This window comes from Gorilla gorilla, chromosome 2 (assembly GCF_029281585.2).
Source record: "Gorilla gorilla gorilla isolate KB3781 chromosome 2, NHGRI_mGorGor1-v2.1_pri, whole genome shotgun sequence".
NCBI lineage: Eukaryota > Metazoa > Chordata > Mammalia > Primates > Hominidae > Gorilla > Gorilla gorilla.
In genome coordinates, this window is record NC_086017.1 from 36653422 (window position 1) to 36675054 (window position 21633).

At 38.0% G+C, this 21633-nt stretch overlaps 1 long non-coding RNA gene across 1 annotated transcript in view; it reads right to left on the minus strand.

Annotated features, from left to right (window-relative positions):
* LOC129532656 (uncharacterized) overlaps positions 1-21633 on the minus strand; it is a 102209-nt gene that overhangs the window by 50745 nt on the left and 29831 nt on the right. The window contains exon 2 of the long non-coding RNA XR_008678491.2: positions 18062-18179. This is a non-coding gene — a long non-coding RNA (uncharacterized lncRNA). The remainder of the gene's footprint in view (positions 1-18061; positions 18180-21633) is intronic.

Sequence of the window (21633 nt, forward strand, 5' to 3'; positions counted from 1 at the left end):
ATACTTGTCATTTAATCTAGTTTTGTTAGTTGTTTTTAAGTTTTTACCTACATTTTAAACTAACCATGCTTATTTCTGTGAACCAACCACTGATTTCCAGCTACAGCTCAGAAGAAACAAAAGGTATGGGTAGTGTAAAAATCTGGATCAATATTCTAGTTCTGGGCAGTTATCCTGCAAATCCTGCCAGGTGATAGGAGTGAGTAGGGTGCCCATAACCCAGAGGTTTCCTTGTTTGGGAAAACAAGACAAAAGAAGCTGACCAAAGCCAAGCCCCATGCACCCAAATCTTAGCAGCAATAACTATAGCCACCAGTTATCAGGGCATGTTGGCAGCCTCAGGACTTTTAAGCTGTCTTTACCCCCTTGTTTCATTTTTATACATGTTGTCTAATAACCTGGTTTGTCCCTTCTCACCTTCAGGCCATCAAACTCCAAACAGTTGTGCAACTGGAGCCTTGGATGATGGTTCTGTATCTTTTCAGATCAGGGAATCGATAGTGACTGGAGGCAGTCAATTGCCTAGGCAGACAGGGGAGGGGCCAACCTCCAAGCCAAAGAGATTTTCAAGCCTGAAAGCCAAGCTACAAGTTAAATCCTCAGACCAGATTGAGAACCTGTCTTCCTGTTTGGCACACTTTCCTCTGACTGATCCCCACTCTTCGCCTATTTTACATATACCTACCCTTGCCTAATTTGGTTTTCTATACTGCCATGCCCACCTTTGAGTGGTGTCTTTGCTTTAAACTTTTTTTGTGTACTGACAAACAAATCAGCACCCACTCCCCATTCTGAGTCCATAAAAAGCCCCAGACCCAGCCACAGAGAGAAAAAAATAAAATAAAATAAACACCTGACTGTGGGGGTGGGGGACGCTATGTCCCCTCATCTCCTCTCCACTGAGAGCTGTTCTGTCACTCATTAAAATTTTTCTCTGTCCATCCTCACCCTTCAACTTTCAGCACATCCCCATTCTTCTTGGATGCAGGACAAGAGCTCAGGAACTGCTGAACACAGGTACACAAGCTATAATACAGGTGGGCTGGGGTGTGCCCAGCCATGGGCTGAGCCAGTGTGCAAGCCAGACTTGGTCTCGGCAGGCCAAGTAGGCAGGGAATCTCCAGTGGCAGGCCTGGGGCTGAGCTAGGCCCAGTGGGGTTAGCGGTTGTCGCCAGCCAGAGGTCGCAGCTGGCAAAGTGACTGAGAAAATTCCTGCATCACTATTAGTCTAGAGAATAATTTTATTTTCCTCTGCCTGGGAAATAATAAACCTTGGTACTGACATTTTTGAGGACGAGAAAAAGGGTTGCTGAGGGTCTCATAATTTGATCAAACTTCCCTGTTTTGATTATGTTGTTTTACCTTTGACCTCACCTATGTTGTGTGCCCTAGAGCCTTGAGACTCTGTTTCCATTTTTCCTAACAATAAACCTCCACTTTTTTTCAGGGATCAGAGAAAAGATTGCTGCTTGCAAAACGTAAGACTGGTAAATAACTTATATATTAATTTCACTAATTAATATATAATTATCTTTCTAGTCAGCCCCATGCCTTCATCCATATTTCACTGGTTCTTCAATTTCCTCTTTTTTTTTTTTTTTGAGACTAGAGGCTGGACTGCAATGGCATGACTCCCTCCCAGCCCCAACAAGTAGCTGGAACTATAGGCATGCACAACCACACCCACACCCAGTTAAATTTTTTTAAGAGATGGTAGTCTCCCTATGTTGCCCAGGCTTCTTCAATTTCTGACATTTTCCAGGACGGAGCAAGAGGTATCAACCTCTCCTTATTATTGATCCTGTATGCTCTTAGGTTTCAGCTTCCTCTGCTATGTCAGTCATCACTCTTCCAACTGAGGCCATGCTTCACCTACTACTGTTTTCCTCTCCAGTTTTATTTATCCTAGTATCCTTATTATTTTCTTGCTTATTCCTTTTATGGTATTTTAATGGGATATAAAAATGGAACAAACAGAAACACTTGGATTAAAGCCATCATGATTAATAAAAACTAGAAATTGTTTTTTCAAGATAATATTGGACAGGGTTATCAAAACCATCATAAGTCTTACCATTGTTCCAGTTCTGCAATGTGAATGATCTGAGAGTGTGCTGTGAGGGTTATGTGGCTTCTCTGTAGAGAAGTTTTATCATAAGAGGTAGGAATAAAGACCTCAAAGAAAGAGGATGATTTACCCTGCTGCAAAATTATGTTCAAGATATAAAAGCCAAAGTGGGATGGCAAGATGGCCAAATAAATGCAGCCAGGTGAAACAGCTCGCACTGAGAAACTGAGATGCCTGACATGCTCCTAACAGGTCTTCAGAGGCAAGGCACCAAGAGTGAATGGAGGGAAGACACAGAAGCTGGGATGAATAGGGAAAAGGTTGGGAACTGCATGGGGCTACCACGCACTGGGACTGATTTCTGGCCCCCAAGGGCTCCAGGGGAACAGGTGAGTTAAACTGTCATGGAGCAACCCACTTCCACCAAGGGCCTCTGGAACCCTGACAAGAGAAGAATTCCTTGACCACCAAGGACACTCAAGTTGGCAGGGACATCTTAGAGAAGTGGTAGGGACAGCAAGCCAGCTGATGAGCAGCACAGAGGGTTTGGTGCAGAAGGGTCTATAGCAAAACATGGCCAGGGATGGCCATTTCCCTAGGCTTGACTTTCTCCTGTAGGATACTTTAGCCCTAGGAGAACTAAACTCTGCAGGAAAGTCTTGCCAGTCAGACAAGACTGGCCTGACCTGAGCACCTCTTGATCTGCTGTCTTGTCCCAGGTCCCCAGCCTGGCCACACCTGCTTGCAGGGCAGTCTGGAGTACTCAGGGGCCCACACCATACCTTCTGCACTGGCATGCCATGCCTGACCCACAGACAGCTTCATCAGGGCAGCCCCTAAGTCCATGCAGCAGCCTGCATGCACCCTCCCCATACTGCAGCTTGTCCCAGACCCATGGCAACTCCCCACATCACTTTACTGGTGCATATTTGTCCAGGTGATTTTTGCCTTCTTTGCTCCACCAGCTCATGGGAGAGCAGTCTGTTCCCCTTCCCCCAGATGACCACCATTGCAGACAGCCTTGGTAGCCCCACCTTCACAAGTACCATGCCCTTGCACTAACACTGTGCAGAAAACAGTGGACAATTCCCCTACCCCCGGTGACCACTCCTGCCTGTGGAGCACAGAAAAGGCAGCCAGAGCTAAGCCTACCAGTGCCCCACCCCCAAGCCAACACCACCTCTAGCGTGACTGTCCACACAGTCACCAGCAGGGACTCCCTGTCCCCACCAGCTGCATTGCCTCTGCCACTGTGGAGAATGCCCACAGGGAGATAGGTAACTCCCACCTACTAGCACTCCACCACAGCTGCTGCTACCATGGCTGCTGGCACATGCTAAAGAAGATGGATCCTGCTGTCACTGCACTATAAAATGGTTTGGCTGACACCACCCATCAGAGTGTAGTGACCAGCGGTCTGGGGCACCTTGCTCCCCTCAGTGAAGTGGATTTCTAACCTCAAGGAGCCAGAGAACAAATTCAGGACCTTATATAAGTCCCCCAGAGTTAAAGCACATAGTCCAGGAGTTAGGAGCTGAGCATTAGCCCCCTAAAATCTTCCAGAAACAAAGCAGTCAGCTGAAGTACTTTATACTATAATCAAACCCTCAAAGTCATCAAATAGAATTTAAAAAAATCCAAAGGTCAGTAACCTCAAAGATTAAAGGTAGGTAAGTCCACAGAGATGAGAAAGAATCAGTGCAAGAACCCTGACAGCTCAAAAATTCAGAGTGCCTTCTTTCATCCAGATGAGTGCAGCACCTCTACAGCAAGGGTTCTGAACCAGAATGAGATGGCTGAAATGACAGAAATAGAATTCATAATATGGTTAGGAATAAAGATCACTGGGCTACAGAAGTATCTTCAAACCCAATCCAAAGAAGCAAAAAAATCATGATAAAACAATGGAGGAGCTGACAGACAAAATACCAGCATAGAAAAGAATGTAACCAACCTGATAGAGCTGAAAAATACACTATAAGAATTCTGTAATTAAATTATAAATATTAATAGAGTAGACAAAGCAGAGGAAACAATCTCAGAGCTGGATGACTGGCTTTCTGAAATAAGACAGTCAGACAAGAATAGCAAAGAAAAGAATGAAAAGAAGTGAACAAAACCTCCCAGACATATGAGATTGAGTAATGAGACCACATCTACACTCACTGATATCCCTGAAAGAGAAAAGGGTGAATGGAACCAACTTGGAAAACATATCTCAGTATATCATCCATGAAAACTTTGCCAACCTAGCTAGACAAGCCAACATTCAAATTCAAGAAACAAACAGGACCCCCATAAGATACTCCACAAGAAGATCATCCCCAAGACACATAATCATTAGATTCTCCAAGGTTGCAATAGAAGAAAAAATGCCAAGGCAGCTAGAAAGAAAGGTCAAACCACCTACCAATAGAAGCCCATCAGACTAACAGTGGACCTGTCAACAGAAACCCTATAAGCCAGAAGAGATTGGGGACTTACGTTCAACATCCTTAAAGAAAGAAATTCCAACAAAGAATTTCATGTCCAACCAAACAGAGCTTCATAAGCAAAGGAGAAATAAGATCCTTTTCTGACAAGCAAATGCTGAGAGAATTCATTACCACCAGACCCACTTTAATAGAGCACCTGAAGGATGCACTAAATATGGAAAGAAAAGACTATTACCAGCAACTACAAAAACACACTGAAGTATAAAGACAGACCAGTGACACCATGAAACAACCACAAGTCTGCAAAATAACCAGCTAGCATCATAATGACAGGAACAAATACACACCTATCAATACTAACCTTGAATGTAAATGGGCTAAATGCTCCAATTTAAAGACACAGAATGGCAAGATAATGGTTCCAGATAAAGAACCAAGACCCATCGGTCTGCTGTCTTCAAGAGACCTATCTCATATGCAGTGACACACATAGGCACAAAATAAAACAATGAAGAAAAATCTACCAAGTAAGTGGAAAAGAGAAAAAAAGCAGAGTTTGCAATCCTAGTTTCAGATAAAACAGACTTTAAACCTACAAAGATCAAAAAGGACAAAGAAGGGTATTACATAGCGGTAAATGGTTTAATTCAACAAGAAGATCTAACTATCCTAAATATATATGCACCCAACACAGAAGTAACCGATTTATAAAGCAAGTTCTTAGAGACTTTCAAAGATACTTAGACCTCCACGCAATAATAGTGGGAAATTTTAACACTCCACTGACAGTATTAGATAATTGAGACAGAAAATTAATAAAGGTATTCAGGACCTGATCTCAGCAGTGGGTCAAATGGACCTGATAGATATCTATAGAACTCTCCACCCCAAAACAATAGAATATACATTCTTCTCATTGCTATATGGCACATACTTTAAAATAAATCACATAATCAGAAGTAAAACACTCCTCAGAATATACAAAAGAATAGAAATCCTAACAATCTCCCAGACCAGAGTACAATCAAATTAGAAATCAAGACTAAGAAATTCATTCAAAAAACATACAATTACATGGAATTTGAATAACCTGCTCCTAAATGACTTTTGGGTAAATAATGAAATTAAGGCAGAAATCAAGAAGTTCTTTGAAACTAAGAAGAACAAAGATACAACATACCAGATTCTCTGGGACATAGCTAAGGCAGTGTTAAGAGGAAAACTTATGAAACTAAATGCCTACATCAAAATGCAAGAAAAAAATTTAAAAACCTTAAAATTAAAGCTTAAAAAAGATATAAAAGCCTTTATGTTTCTGTAGAAGCTGTGCTTTGTTTGTTAAACAAGGTCTTTTCAGAAGAACTATGTATATTTTCATTTAATCTGTATGAATCCTGCATATTTGGTGCCAAAGCAGTAATTTTTGCCTTATGGAAAAATAAGAACTTCAAGAGTTTGTACAACTATTCACACAATGAGTCTTAGAAAGAGTCACACAGAGCCAGTGAACTTGATTAAGTATAGGACATTAAAAGCCAAACATCTGAAATATACTGAGTGCTAAGAAGTGGAACATAAATAAATTTATAAAAATTGATCTAAGTTCATCAAATTCGGATGTATCTAATGAAGCATAAACCCAGAATGTAAAAAAGAAAAAACTGTCTTGTAAATAGAGTAACTATATGGGTGAATATACCCAGTGCAGTTTCCAACCAATGACAACCAAGACTCAGATCAGAAGTAATACTTTGACACTTACCACTAAAATCAAGTCTATCATGTTTTTAACCAAGAATCTCGATAAAAGAATGTGATTTCATTTTATATCAAAGGAAGAAGTTACGTGTCTTAAATGCGATTCAGATTTGGTATGTCAAAAGAATAATAGTTTCAAGTGAGTAAACATAATGGATTTGCAAGAGGTGCAAATATTAAACGACAGTTAATACTGAAATTCAGTTGCACTTCCTAAAGATTACCTGGGTCACCAAATATAGAAATATTTAATTCTTTTACTAAAATTGCTGCAACTAAGGTAACCAATCATCAACTACCAGAAGTTTTAACTGGTGTTTAGTCTTTGACAATGACATAGATACATTCTGGCTTCATTAAGGGTAGCTAACTGATGCCATGTATTTTACATGCCAGGTGAAGTCGTTTAATTTTGATGTGATTACTTTTTCTTTGGGTTTCTCATTTTTTTGAGTCATTTGAATTACCTGTAGAGTATGGCCAGGGAAACAATACAAGGTAACTGTTTGTTTACCTTGTATTGTTTAAGACTCCAACTAGTACATTCTACATGTTTTATTAGCAACTCATAAAATATGCCAGAAAATATTAGGATTGACAGACTCTAACTTCTCCCTTTAACTGACCATGCTCAAAATGCAAACTCAGAGAAACAAAAAGGAAAATGTTGTGTTTTACATTTATATTAAAATATTCTTAGAAGAAGAGCAAATTCAAATTATTTTACTGCCATATGCAGTTATAGAGTAAAATGAGGCATTTAACCTCAGTGAGGAAGAGAAGCAGGTTTATGGGAAGGAGAGAAGGTACAGAGAGAGAGAGAAAGAGAGAGAGAGAGCCTCTTACAATTTATAAACAAATGTTCTTAATAAATCTCAGAATTTAAACAGAAAATTTGTTTAGGAAAAATGCAAGGGGCTCTGTTGAGCCCAATTTTGTGATTATTTAAAAATAATTTTTGTAACTTATTAAATCAAATAAATTCTGCCTAGCATACAGCAACTTTAAATGATAAAGTTTTATTAAGGAAGAAGTTTGATATACATGACTTATGCCCTTTAATTCTTTCAAGGGCTTCACATAAAAAAGAATTTAAAATGGTCAACTATGCATAAAGTCCATTCAGTACCTAACCAAGCAAATGGAAAGAGCATATGCCAGGGAAAGACAAACACTCTGATAAGAGCTGTTAGGGCAATATCAGGAGATATGTCGCAGATATATGTGTATATGTAGACTTTCAAAAGAAATCTTTCCTCATGAAAGACCTTAAAGTTTATCTACTAGCTATAATGTATACATGCCATAGTCAAAAACTAAATACCATATAAAACCCATGGCAGAGAAAAAATTTAGCAAATGTATCAAATACTAGATGTCAAATTCTGTATATCTTTGTTGCTAAGCCTCTATATGAGTAAGGAAGACTCCTTAATGAAAATCACTATTCTCTGTAAATTAAAATACCTTTAAAACACAGACTGGCAAATTGGATAAAGAGTCAAGACCCATCAGTGTGCTGTATTCAGGAAACCCATCTCACGTGCAGAGACACACATAGGCTCAAAATAAAAGGATGGAGGAAGATCTACCAAGCAAATGGAAAACAAAAAAAGGCAGGGGTTGCAATCCTAGTCTCTGATAAAACAGACTTTAAACCAACAAAGATCAAAAGAGACAAAGAAGGCCATTACATAATGGTAAAGGGATCAATTCAACAAGAAGAGCTAACTATCCTAAATATATATGCCCCCAATACAGGAGCACCCAGATTCATAAAGCAAGTCCTGAGTGACCTACAAAGAGACTTAGACTCCCACACATTAATAATGGGAGACTTTAACACCCCACTGTCTACATTAGACAGATCAACCAGACAGAAAGTCAACAAGGATACCCAGGAATTGAACTCAGCTGTGCATCAAGCGGACCTAATAGACATCTACAGAACTCTCCACCCCAAATCAACAGAATATACATTTTTTTCAGCACCACACCACACCTATTCCAAAATTGACCACATACTTGGAAGTAAAGCTCTCCTCAGCAAATGTAAAAGAACAGAAATTATAACAAACTCTCTCTCAGACCACAGCGCAGTCAAACTAGAACTCAGGATTAAGAATCTCACTCAAAACCGCTCAACTACATGGAAACTGAACAACCTGCTCCTGAATGACTACTGGGTACATAACGAAATGAAGGCAGAAATAAAGATGTTCTTTGAAACCAACGAGAACAAAGACACAACATACCAGAATCTCTGGGATGCATTCAAAGCAGTGTGTAGAGGGAAATTTATAGCACTAAATGCCCACAAGAGAAAGCAGGAAAGATCCAAAATTGACACCCTAACATCACAATTAAAAGAACTAGAAAAGCAACAGCAAACACATCCAAAAGCTAGCAGAAGGCAAGAAATAACTAAAATCAGAGCAGAACTGAAGGAAATAGACACAAAAAACCCTTCAAAAAATTAATGAATCCAGGAGCTGGTTTTTTGAAAGGATCAACAGAATTGATAGACCGCTAGCAATACTAATAAAGAAAAAAAGAGAGAAGAATCAAATAGACACAATAAAAAATGATAAAGGGGATATCACCACTGATCCCACAGAAATACAAACTACCATCAGAGAATACTACAAACACCTCTACGCAAATAAACTAGAAAATCTAGAAGAAATGGATAAATTCCTCGACACATATACTCTCCAAAGACTAAACCAGGAAGAAGTTGAATCTCTGAATAGACCAATAACAGGATCTGAAATTGTGGCAATAATCAATAGTTCACCAACCAAAAAGGGTCCAGGACCAGATGGATTCACAGCCGAATTCTACCAGAGGTACAAGGAGGAACTGGTACCATTCCTTCTGAAACTATTCCAATCAATAGAAAAAGAGGGAATCCTCCCTAACTCATTTTATGAGGCCAGCATCATTCTGATACCAAAGCCGGGCAGAGACACAACCAAAAAAGAGAATTTTAGACCAATATCCTTGATGAACATTGATGCAAAAATCCTCAATAAAATACTGGCAAACTGAATCCAGCAGCACATCAAAAAGCATACCCACCATGATCAAGTGGGCTTCATCCCTGGGATGCAAGGCTGGTTCAATATACACAAATCAATAAATGTAATCCAGCATATAAACAGAGCCAAAGACAAAAACCACATGATTATCTCAAAAGATGCAGAAAAGGCCTTTGACAAAATTCAACAACCGTTCATGCTAAAAACTCTCAATAAATTAGGTATTGATGGGACGTATTTCAAAATAATAAGAGCTATCTATGACAAACCCACAGCCAATATCATACTGAATGGGCAAAAACTGGAAGCATTCCCTTTGAAAACTGGCACAAGACAGGGATGCCCTCTCTCACCACTCCTATTCAACATAGTGTTGGAAGTTCTGGCCAGGGCAATTAGTCAGGAGAAGGAAACAAAGGGCATTCAATTAGGAAAAGAGGAAGTCAAATTGTCCCTGTTTGCAGACGACATGATTGTATATCTAGAAAACCCCATTGCCTCAGCCCAAAATCTCCTTAAGCTGATAAGCAACTTCAGCAAAGTCTCAGGATACAAAATCAATGTACAAAAATCACAAGCATTCTTATACACCAACAACAGACAAACAGAGAGCCAAATCATGAGTGAACTCCCATTCACAATTGCTTCAAAGAGAATAAAATACCTAGGAATCCAACTTACAAGGGATGTGAAGGACCTCTTCAAGGAGAACTACAAACCACTGCTCAAGGAAATAAAAGAGGATACAAACAAATTGAAGAACATTCCATGCTCATGGGTAGGAAGAATCAAAATCGTAAAAATGGCCATACTGCCCAAGGTAATTTACAGATTCAATGCCATCCCCATCAAGGTTCCAATGACTTTCTTCACAGAATTGGAAAAAACTACTTTAAAGTTCATATGGAACCAAAAAAGAGCCTGCATCGCCAAGGCAATCCTAAGCCAAAAGAACAAAGCTGGAGGCATCACACTACCTGACTTCAAACTATAATACAAGGCTACAGTAACCAAAACAGCATGGTACTGGTACCAAAACAGAGATATAGACCAATGGAACAGAAAAGAGCCCTCAGAAATAACGCCGCATATCTACAACTATCTGATCTTTGACAAACCTGAGAAAAACAAGCAATGGGGAAAGGATTCCCTATTTAATAAATGGTGCTGGGAAAACTGGCTAGCCATATGTAGAAAGCTGAAACTGGATCCCTTCCTTACACCTTATACAAAAATCAATTCAAGATGGATTAAAGACTTAAATGTTAGACCTAAAACCGTAAAAACCCTAGAAAAAAACCTAGGCATTACCACTCAGGACATAGGCATGGGCAAGGACTTCATGTCTAAAACACCAAAAGCAGTGGCAACAAAAGCCGAAATTGACAAATGGGATCTAATTGAACTAAAGAGCTTCTGCACAGCAAAAGAAACTACCATCAGAGTGAACAGGCAACCTATAAAATGGGAGAAAATTTTTGCAACCTACTCATCTGACAAAGGGCTAATATCCAGAATCTACAATGAACTCAAACAAATTTACAAGAAAAAAACAAACAAACCCATCAAAAAGTGGGAGAAGGACATGAACAGACACTTCTCAAAAGAAGACATTTATGCAGCCAAAAGACACATGAAAAAATGCTCACCATCACTGGCCATCAGAGAAATGCAAATCAAAACCACAATGAGATACCATCTCACACCAGTTAGAATGGCAATCATTAAAAAGTCAGGAAACAACAGGTGCTGGAGAGGATGTGGAGAAATAGGAACACTTTTACACTGTTGGTGGGACTGTAAACTAGTTCAACCATTGTGGAAGTCAGTGTGGTGATTCCTCAGGGATCTAGAACTAGAAATACCATTTGACCCAGCCATCCCATTACTGGGTATATACCCAAAGGACTATAAATCATGCTGCTATAAAGACACATGCACACATATGTTTATTGCGGCATTATTCACAATAGCAAAGACTTGGAACTGACCCAAATGTCCAACAATGATAGACTGGATTAAGAAAATGTGGCACATATACACCGTGGAATACTATACAGCCATAAAAAATGATGAGTTCATGTCCTTTGTAGGGACATGGATGAAATTGGAAATCATCATTCTCAGTAAACTATCACAAGAACAAAAAACCAAACACCGCATATTCTCACTCATAAGTGGGAATTGAACAATGAGAACACATGGACACAGGAAGGGGAGCATCACACTCTGGGGACCGTTGTGGGGGGAGCGGGGAGGGATAGCTTTAGGAGATACACCTAATGCTAAATGACGAGTTAATGGGTGCAGCACACCAGCATGGCGCATGTATACATATGTAACTAACCTGCACAATGTGCACATGTACCCTAAAACTTAAAGTATAATAAAAAATAAATAAATTAATTATTTTTTAAATTTTAGTTTGAATTTCAAAACAAGACATTCTAACTTTGTTAGAACTTCCCTTTGTTTATAATCAGTGTTTAAGTTATTAATAATTAACAGCTGATGCGTAAAGCAAACCCCAGTTCATGGATTTGTGTACTATATATCCCTTTGGCAAATCAATTATTTACTACTGAATAGTTAAAACTTTTATTGGCTTCCCACCGCAATTACAATAAAATCCATACTCCCTATCAAGGCTGGAAGACTTTACATTCCTGTCCAACGGGTATCTCTCTGACTTTATATTGTACCTCACTCACTACAGTTCCGTCTCACTGCTTGTGACAGTCGGAATTCTAAGATGCCCACCAAGATTTCTGTGCACTGGTATATATTCCCTGACTAATATTTTCCCCTTGAGTATGAGCAGAACCTGTAAATATGATGTGATAGCAGACACCCTCTTGATTAGGTTATGTTACACAGAAAATATGATGGGATAGTCACTCCATGATTACCTACTATTACATAAGACTGTCTTGGTGGACTAGAGAGACTCTTGCTATCCTTGAAGAAGAAAGATGCCATGTTGTGAGAGAGTCATGTGCTAGGACCTGAAGGCAGTCCTTAAGGAGCTGGAAGCAACCCTCTGAATATCCCGCAAGAAAAAAACGCAACGAATTAAATTCTGCCAACTAGTGAGTTTGGAATAGGACCCCAAACTCCAGATGAAAATGCAGCTCAGCATTCTTGACTCAGACATTCCCCTAAGCAGAGATCCCAGGTACACATGATAGAATCTTGACCTACAAAAAATATGAGATGCTAAATGTGAGTTGTTTTAAGTCAATAACTTTGTGGTAATTTCTTATGCAGCCACAGAAAATTAATACATTTCCTTCCTTTGTTCTTCAAACATGATAAGCCCATTACTTGGGTGGTCTTTTTTTTGCTGCAAAGTCTTTTTTTCTTCAACTTTTATGTTTGGAGTACATGTTTAGGATGTTCAGGTTTGTTACATAGAAAGACGTGTGCCATGGTGGTTTCCTGCACAGATCAACCTATCAGCATAGGTGGTTTCTTATTTAAATTGAGATCTTAGCTTAAAATCACATTCTCTGATAAGCCCCAGCTGCCAACCACATCTAAAGTTCGACCCACATATATACCAGTTCATCTCCTGAAGATTACCATCTTCTATTTTCATCATGGCACTTATTACTATTGACAAGTATCCGTTTAGTTTTTACGTTTTTAAAAATTTTAAACAAAGTATCTCATGAACACAGTTTAAAAGGCAAATCATACTACAAGACTTCCAGTAATAACAACAGTAGTTGTTGTTTAATTAGTTGCTTAATTAAAATGTACTTATCTCTTTAATGACAATAGGATGAAGCATCTCTGATTCACCTCTTCAAATGCTAACCATATCAACATTTTATTGTGTCTTGTTTTTTGAAGATGATTCTTCCTTCACTTAAGTATTATTGTTGCCTCGAGGAAAGAGTTGAACTATATCACCTAGCTCACTATTAGGAGAAGCTTAAAATTCAATAAATACTTCACACTATGTTCTGCTTTGTGTATTTTTATTGCAAATGAAATAAGTGTACCATCCTTTTAAATTAAGTATACGTTTTTAAAGAACAATCAAAATGAAGAGGTATATGTATATACAATAGGATACTACTCAGCCATAGAAAGGAATGAAATGGTACTCGTAGCAACCTGGATGAGATTGGAGACTATTATTCTAAGTGAAGTAACTCAAGAATGGAAAACCATACATCGTATGTTCTCACTCATAAGTGGGAGCTAAGCTAAGAGGATGCAAAGGCCTACGAGTGTCACAATAGACTTTGGGGACTCAAGGAGAAAAGGTGGGAAAGGGGCGAGAGATAAAAGACTACAAATTGAGTTCTGTGTATGCTGTTTGGGTGATGGGTGCACCAAAATCTCACAAATCACCACTAAAGAAATTACTCATGTAACCAAATACGACCTGTTCCCCAAAAACCTATGAAAACAAACAAAAAAAATTTTTAGTGCTTCTGAAAAAATGGTTTAATAAGGCCAGGTGTGGTGGCTCAAGCCTGTAATCCCAGCACTTTGGGAGGCCGAGGTGGGTGGATCACAAGATCAGGAGATCCAGACCATCCTGGCTAACACGGTGAAACCCCATGTCTACTAAAAACATAAAAAAAAAATTAGCCGGGTGTGGTGGTGAGCGCCTGTAGTCCCAGCTACTCTGGAGGCTGAGGCAGGAGAATGGCTGAACCCGGGAGGCAGAGCTTGCAGTGAGCCGAGATCTTGCCACTGCACTCCAGCCTGGGCGACACAGTGAGACTCCATCTCAAAAAAAAAAAAAAAAAAGGTTTAATAAAATAGAGTGAAGTGGTATAATTTTTCACAATGACAGGAAATTAAAGGCGATATTTAGCAGAGGCTTAGGCAAGCATAGGAAATTTTCTTTTTTGGAGAGAGGAAAGAGTATAGATTTTATTAGAAATGTTTATATTTAAGCAATTACATGAAAAACTCATAATCAGCAGAAGATTAACACTACGAAAAATCTTCAAAATAAGAAACAAAATAAAGGGGACAGAGGCTGGAGAATAAAGAATTCTTTATGTAAATAGGAGATAGGAAAGAAGACAAAAGCAAACAAAATAGATGACAAAAATATTTGGTTGTATTAGTTTGTTATGTTAAAAATAAAGAATTGTGAAAGAAAAGCTTATTGAATTTTTTTTAAGATGGAGTCAAAATTTGTATCTAATCACTTTGCTTCTCTTGAAACGGTCAGTGGATCCTTGCTGGTTCCACTTAAAATAAAGTTAGAGGTATTTTCATTTCTCTGGAGTGTACATGTCCCAATCTGAACATTGTTGTTTTCTGTTCTCTGTCTTCCTCATTTCATATAACAGATTACTCCATAGATCAATAAACAACTCATGTCATATAGGTCACTGAACAATTGGTCCATAGTAATTGTACTGCATTCTGGCTACACCAAACTAAATTTCCTCTTATGAAAGGAAGGAAGAAATACCTTGTTACAGTCTCTTTCTTCATCTCAACCTCTCTTCCACCCTGGAGAAGGCCAATATGCTGAATAGATATCATTAAGGTTGAATTTTTTTCCTAAAAATTCTACTTACTTTCATTTTTGACCAATCTTCTGTTTTACATAATTTTAAGGATCTGTGTAAATTAATTGTTACTTACAGTAAATATTACTTCAAAAAATTAGAAGATAAAAAAATCACAATTTTCGTGAATTTGGCAGGGGAAGGGGAGTCCTTGGGAGTAATTCAAAGATGGGCTCACTGAAGCCCCAAAGTGCCTGAGGACATACAACTACTTACCAATGGAAGTGAAACCGGAACTCAGGCCTTATAGAACGTATCAAAATTGTTCACACCTTTTAAAGGCCTATCTATGTAATAGTAGAGTCATCGGTTGAAAAGTAGGAAGAGTGCTTTGATCAGCTAGTACTTTTGTCTGCACCTTATGTAAGCAACATGGCTTAAAGTTACAATGCTATCTGTGTTACAAATATCTTCTGTGAAGTCTGGTTGTCTCCTCCACACAGAAGATGATGGGTAAAATTTATAGCTTCCCATCTCCCATTCTGGCACTAAGGATGGAGATGTATGTTCCATATCCTTAAAATTCTATGTAAGAAACTCCTATGACATAAACCTAGAGCAAATTTCAGAGATTTCAATAATAGTTCATCTGTTCATTAACCTCAACCATGTGCAAAATTTTATAAATATCTACTTTAACATCAGACTTCCCAGATTTGTCACTTCCATTAGAATTATAAGATGGTAGAAATGAAAGATATCTTAGAAAAAAAATCTACTTGATTAATACATGAAGAAACACAGGCCTAGATAAGTGAAGCAATTACTTGAAGTGTCACTTCAAATGGTTCATACCAGGTCATCAACTAGAATTCACATCTTTTCATTCCCACTCCAGGGACCTTTTACCATTTTGGAGGGCAAGGGGTATAAGATGGGAGAGCTATTCAGATTTTTGTTCTTCCACTAATCTATTTTTAGTTCAGATGTTTATAAGCTAGTCTTTCTGAAGACAAAAACACTAAGCAAGAAGGCTTACAGTAAGAAAAAAAACATTTATTTATTCATTGAATAAGTAGCATGCACTGTTCCAAATAGTAGAGATGTAAATCCCCTCACTTTAAATGGAACTTAGATTTTAGTGGGGGTCAGGGAGGTGCTGGTAGTGAAGGTGCTGGAGACACATAGTCTAAAGAAAATAAATTGATAAGCCAAATAAGTTCACATAGTGATGCATTCTAAAAAGGAAATAAAACAGAATGAAAAGGAGGTGACTACTTTAGATTAAAGGTCTTTCTGAGGCATTAACCCTTGCACTAGAAGCTGAATGATAACAAGGAGTCGGCCATGTGAGGTCCTAGGAAAGACCATTCTAGACGGTGGTGGCAAAGGACTGGAGGCCAGAACAAGGCTGGCAAAATAATCCAGGAGGGGAAAGACTAGTGGGGCTAGAGTGTGGTGGCTAAAGGAGACAACAGGGAGAGATGAGGTCAGGGTATGAGGAAGCCCTATAATGCCTATGACAGGAGGTTTGAATTTTATCCTTAGTATAAAGAAATACGTTTGAAGCTTTTACACAGGGAAACATCATTCTTCAATTGATTCTTTTATAAGATCACCATGACTGCATGTGTGAAGAATAGATTACAGTGATAGCACTGTAATTTGGTCTATATTTTATGACACGTGACATAGAGTAAAACAAACTAATCAGATAAAACAAGGCCAAAATAACTGGAATTATTCAAACGTTATGTTGTCACACCAACTGGAGAAAGAAAATCACAAAAAAAGCTGGTTGAAATCTGGAATTCCATACATCTGGCTGATAAAAGGAAGACCTTGATATCCAGTGACACTCAAAAGAGTTTTAGAATCCAGCAACTTTGAAGATGGTCATTAAAACTCATGGTACCAAATACATGGTCAAAATCAGTCCATTTTGCAAAAGTCACAGTAATGAATCTTAGTAAGTACATTAATGCATTATATTCTCAATCGATCTTATTTTCACATTCCCCTCTCATGACATTGATCATTTATTCTACATTTTCATACTCTGTCCTTGAGGGAATAAAGATGCTCCATAAGCCATTTGCCTCATTCTCTGGGGACCAAAACACTTACCTGTTGAAGTGTGCTTATAAAGTATAGCCCTTACCCTTATGTAGGAAAAGACTCAAGAGGTAAATTGCATCATTTGTCAGCATTTGTTAGTATTTTACATATGCCACCTAGTTTATGTTAAGAGAATCATATGATAGGTACTATTTTTGCCATGTTCCAGATAAGAAAGGTGAGGCTTAAAATATTCGACAAACTGTCCAGGCTCACACAGCCTCAAAATAGCAGAGGTGATATTTTTAACCCAGGAAAATATGACCCCAAAGACCAAGAGCTTCTGTAGCAGCCCAGAAAGAATTCTTCATGCTGTAAAGGAAGTTCAAGTAAGAGAGTTTAGGCTGACCTTCCAGTAGATCTTGTGGGACCTGGAGTGTGTTCCATTTTTAGACATTAATCACCTTCTCATCACCAACAGGAATACTGTCACACATTTTTTAACCTCAGTTATAATTAACTGAACACTATGGTAGTCCAGGAAGTTAGGACTAATGTAGCATTATAATTGTTTTAGGAAAGTATGACTAGTGTAGCATTACGAGAGCATTAAAGTCGTCTTTTATAAAACAACTTTTTAAAAGGCTGTATTTCATGTAAAAATCTTCCTCCACTCCTATTACACTTCAATGATGCAAATTGTTTTCCTTTTTGTGGTAATTTAATGCTCCCCTGAACTGACTCCCTTGATTTCAGAAGCTGGCCTCGAAACAGTCATGCTCACTGATACAGACTTGGCACAAAGAGAAATTCATTTTCTGCTTGACTTTGTAAGTGAAATTACACTCTGACGGCACTCCTTTCCACTGCCACTGAAAGGTATTAATGAAAGATGGCACCAGAAATTTATTTGCAAGGTTGTCTTCTAGTTTACCCTTAGGTCTAAAAATGCCTTTTTAGATCTATGTGACGAGAGAGGAGGGGGAGGAAGAAAACTCTTGGCATGGCTGGAAAATCACACAAGTTGTTTGATCTCCAGATTGAGAAGAAGTCAGCATTTCACAGTGGTCTTAGTAGTTATAAAAAACAGCTATGCTCAGATACAAAATATCTAGGTTTATATTTCATGATTGAGTCCCAAGCCTCTCAGGTCAGAAATCACTAGACAGCTAATTATCTTTTGGAAAGGAAGATTATCTATGTAATGAAACTCACTGTTCAGGGTGTAGTTTCAGAAGCAAGATGTCTAACATTGAGATGAAGTTCCTCAAAGTATTTCTGTATTGACTGACTCCTTGTTCTTCTCTCCATGCTCAAAAAAAACCAAGCCATCCTAAGGGATAGAAAGGAGGGAAAGAATATTTCTGCAGCAGCCTGCTCAGATGGCTCTGACCTGGGGACAATTCACTGAGGAGTCTTCCAGCATTCTGTCTACACTCTTGCCAGTTCACCATGATTTACTTTCTATAATGATTGATTGTCAGTCTTTCTTACTATAGACTATATGTGTGCTAAGAGCTTATGACGCATTTATTTTTTTTTCCACAACTTAGCACAGGACCTAACATGTAATTGACTCAATATTTTTGATGAATACATGAAAAAAGAAAAAGAGAGAGAATACATCAATTGATTGATAGATAAATAGATAGATGGATAAATGAAATTTGATTCTGATTCTGGTGAGACAGGCAGGGATCTGGCATAAACCCTCAACAGCCTTTTGTCCTCAGTGAATAGATTTGCTGTTAGAGTCCGCATGATTAAAAGTGACATCTATTGGTCAGGGGCAGTGTGATAAAGAAAGCAAGAGTCCTGAGGACTTTTTTTTTTTTTTTTTTTTACCAACTTCTCATATACTAAGATATTTTTCTCTAAGATCTAAACTTCACATGCCTTTTGCCCAAGTGAAAAAGATGAGGATATCCTAGGTAAATATCAGCATCTCTCAGTATGGAATTGGAAGAGAGCTTGATGGAGTTTATAAGTTTGCCCTAGTTTTCTGAAACTCTTCCTGATGTGGAGAGAAGTAGATAAAAATTATCAAGTACCTCCCTTATGCTTCTGTATAAACCAGCTCTGTGCTAGGATAAAAAGACAGCCAAGCCCGGGTAAATTATTGCAAGATGCCATGGGGGAAGAAACAGCATTTTTTTTTTTCTGTCTCAAGAGCCCAATCTTAGTTCTCACTGCCTAGAGATCATTATTATTAATAATGTCAGGCCATGGGCTAAACGAGACTGGCATGCATTAGCATATTTAATGCTCATGACATCCCACTGAGATACAGGGCTAATCACATTTTATACAAATTGGAATCACACAAATTTTAAGTATGCAAATATGAAATAGTTCAATGTAAAAATATCAACACATTCTCACTTTATTTACAAAATTTCAAATATAGCAAATGTATTCCAATTTAAAATATTATGAAGACTTGCCTAATTTAAAAGACAAGCCTAGAGAATTTTAAATGATATTTATGTTTTGGTCATGTGAGGATGTGCTACTTTTGCAGGAAAATAAAAATTGTTACAATAAAATCTAATACTTTTTGAACATTAAGCACCTCATAGATCTCAGGCTATTTATTTTTCACAAAAAAGAAGATTCCATGAAGCAACACTCTTATTATCCCTCTTTTGCAGAGAAGGAAAAGGTGATGTGCAAGCTCTGAGTAGCAGAGGTAGAATTTAAACTCTTGCAGCCTGGCTCCAGACCTAATCAAATCAATTCCTGGCCTTACTTTCTAGGATTAATTTTGACATATATGCATTTTTAATTGAATAAAGCATTTAGGAATCCTTCCTTCACATAAAATATGCCTGCTTTGTAGATACTATTCTCACTTTTGAAATTGAAGCTTTAAAGTAGTTAAGTAACTTGTCCAAGGCCTCAAAGATAATAGAAGCCAAACAACTGACAGAGACAAAAGCAGTTATTTCTAGGTAAGTTAGGAGACATGCCTGAGAGATCAGTCAGAACCTGAGTCCTCCAGTTCCGTGTCTTTGTTGACTCTGCTATTTGCATAATGTTGAGTAAGCTTGGCCCACAAAAACCCTCATATTCAATCCCTCCACTTTTTTCCTCCCCAGGATTCCCAGCCTTCTCCTAAGGAAATTACACATGTCCCAAATGCCTGAATACATTACCTTATTCTTCCAATTAAAGTTCAGACAAAAGAACCTCTCAGCACGTTCTCAAGTATCCCACACTCCTAACAATGTCTGTTCTGTAACTGCAACACCATCTTGTCAAACTGCAATCAGAATCAATAAATGCTTGACCCAGGCCAAGTACCAGGAGAAGTGGAGGCAGTTAGCCACTAATAACCCCATCACACATTCTTGTTATCAAATTCAGATAGATTTTTGCAGTACATGTTCTGCCCAGTGGTAAATACAAGATATATTCTTTCCAGGTGGGCATCAGAATTAACAAAAACTGTTGAAACTCATGGAAGCTGAAAATTAAGGACATTTCCTTTTATTTTCTTTAAACAGAACTCCACAGCAGATAAAGCAAAGCTTTTGTGTGAGAACAAGCTGACAATGATGTGTTGTGCAGGATAACAATGAGCAATTTTTTTCAAAGATGATGCTGAAGCATTTTGCTTTCTATGCTTGCAATAGACTTAGAATTGATTAACCCAGATTTGTGTGTGTGTGTGTTTGCATGTGTGTGCATAAGCACAGTACATGTGTAACATTGGTAGGAAAGAAAAAGTTTTCTCAAGTAAGGTGACCACAGCTTATTAACTGTAAATCTTCCTTGCCACAAAATAAATTGTTTTCCTTAGAGGAAGAAAAGATCCCCAAAACAGAAAAGTTCATAGCAATCCATAGCTCTGTGTCTTGACTGTCTTCTGAGAGGGTTTGGGCACTGAATAATCAGCAATGTTTTTGTTTTCAGGCCAATTGAAGTAGCTACTGGAATCAATTAAAAATAATAGCTATATAAAAATATTAGTGTATAATATATACTAACATATATGTAGTTAAAACACAAATAAAAAAATATATATGATATATTGTATATATTATATATTTATTAAATATATATTTTATGTAATAAAATATGTCACATATAAACATATAATTCTTTTTTACAATATACATATATATTTCCAATTAAATCCACAGCCTAGTTTCTTCTTTCTTATCATAACCATTACCACCATTATCAACATTTAACGTTTTCTGGTATCTGTAAGTACTTATTTTATAACACTCTCAATTGTTTAACACAATAAACTTCTAAGTTTCATTTACAGATGTAGACATAATTTAACAGAGAGGTTAAATTTCCTGTCCATGGTTAACCAGTGATGGATCCAAGGCTAGAACCAGTAGCCTTCCTTCTTTAACTGAATATGTCATATACCGAGAAAGTTCCTCATTCCTTCTGATTTCTCCTTTTTTAAAATTATACTTTAAGTTCTGGCGTACATGTGCAGAACGTGCAGGTTTGTTACATAGGTATACATGTGCCATGGTGGTTTGCTGCACCCATCAACCCATCATCTACATTAGGTATTTCTCCTAATACTATCCCTCCGCTAGCCCCCCACCCCCTGACAGGCCCTGGTGTGTGATGTTCCCCACCCTGTGTCCATGTGTTCTCATTGCTCAACTCCCAATTATGAGTGAGAACATGCAGTGTTTGGTTTTCTGTTCTTGTGTTAGTTTGCTGAGAATGATGGCTTCCAGCTTCATCCACGTCCCTGAAAAGGGCATGAACTCATCCTTTTTTATGGCTGCATAGTATTTCTGCTTTTAAGAGAT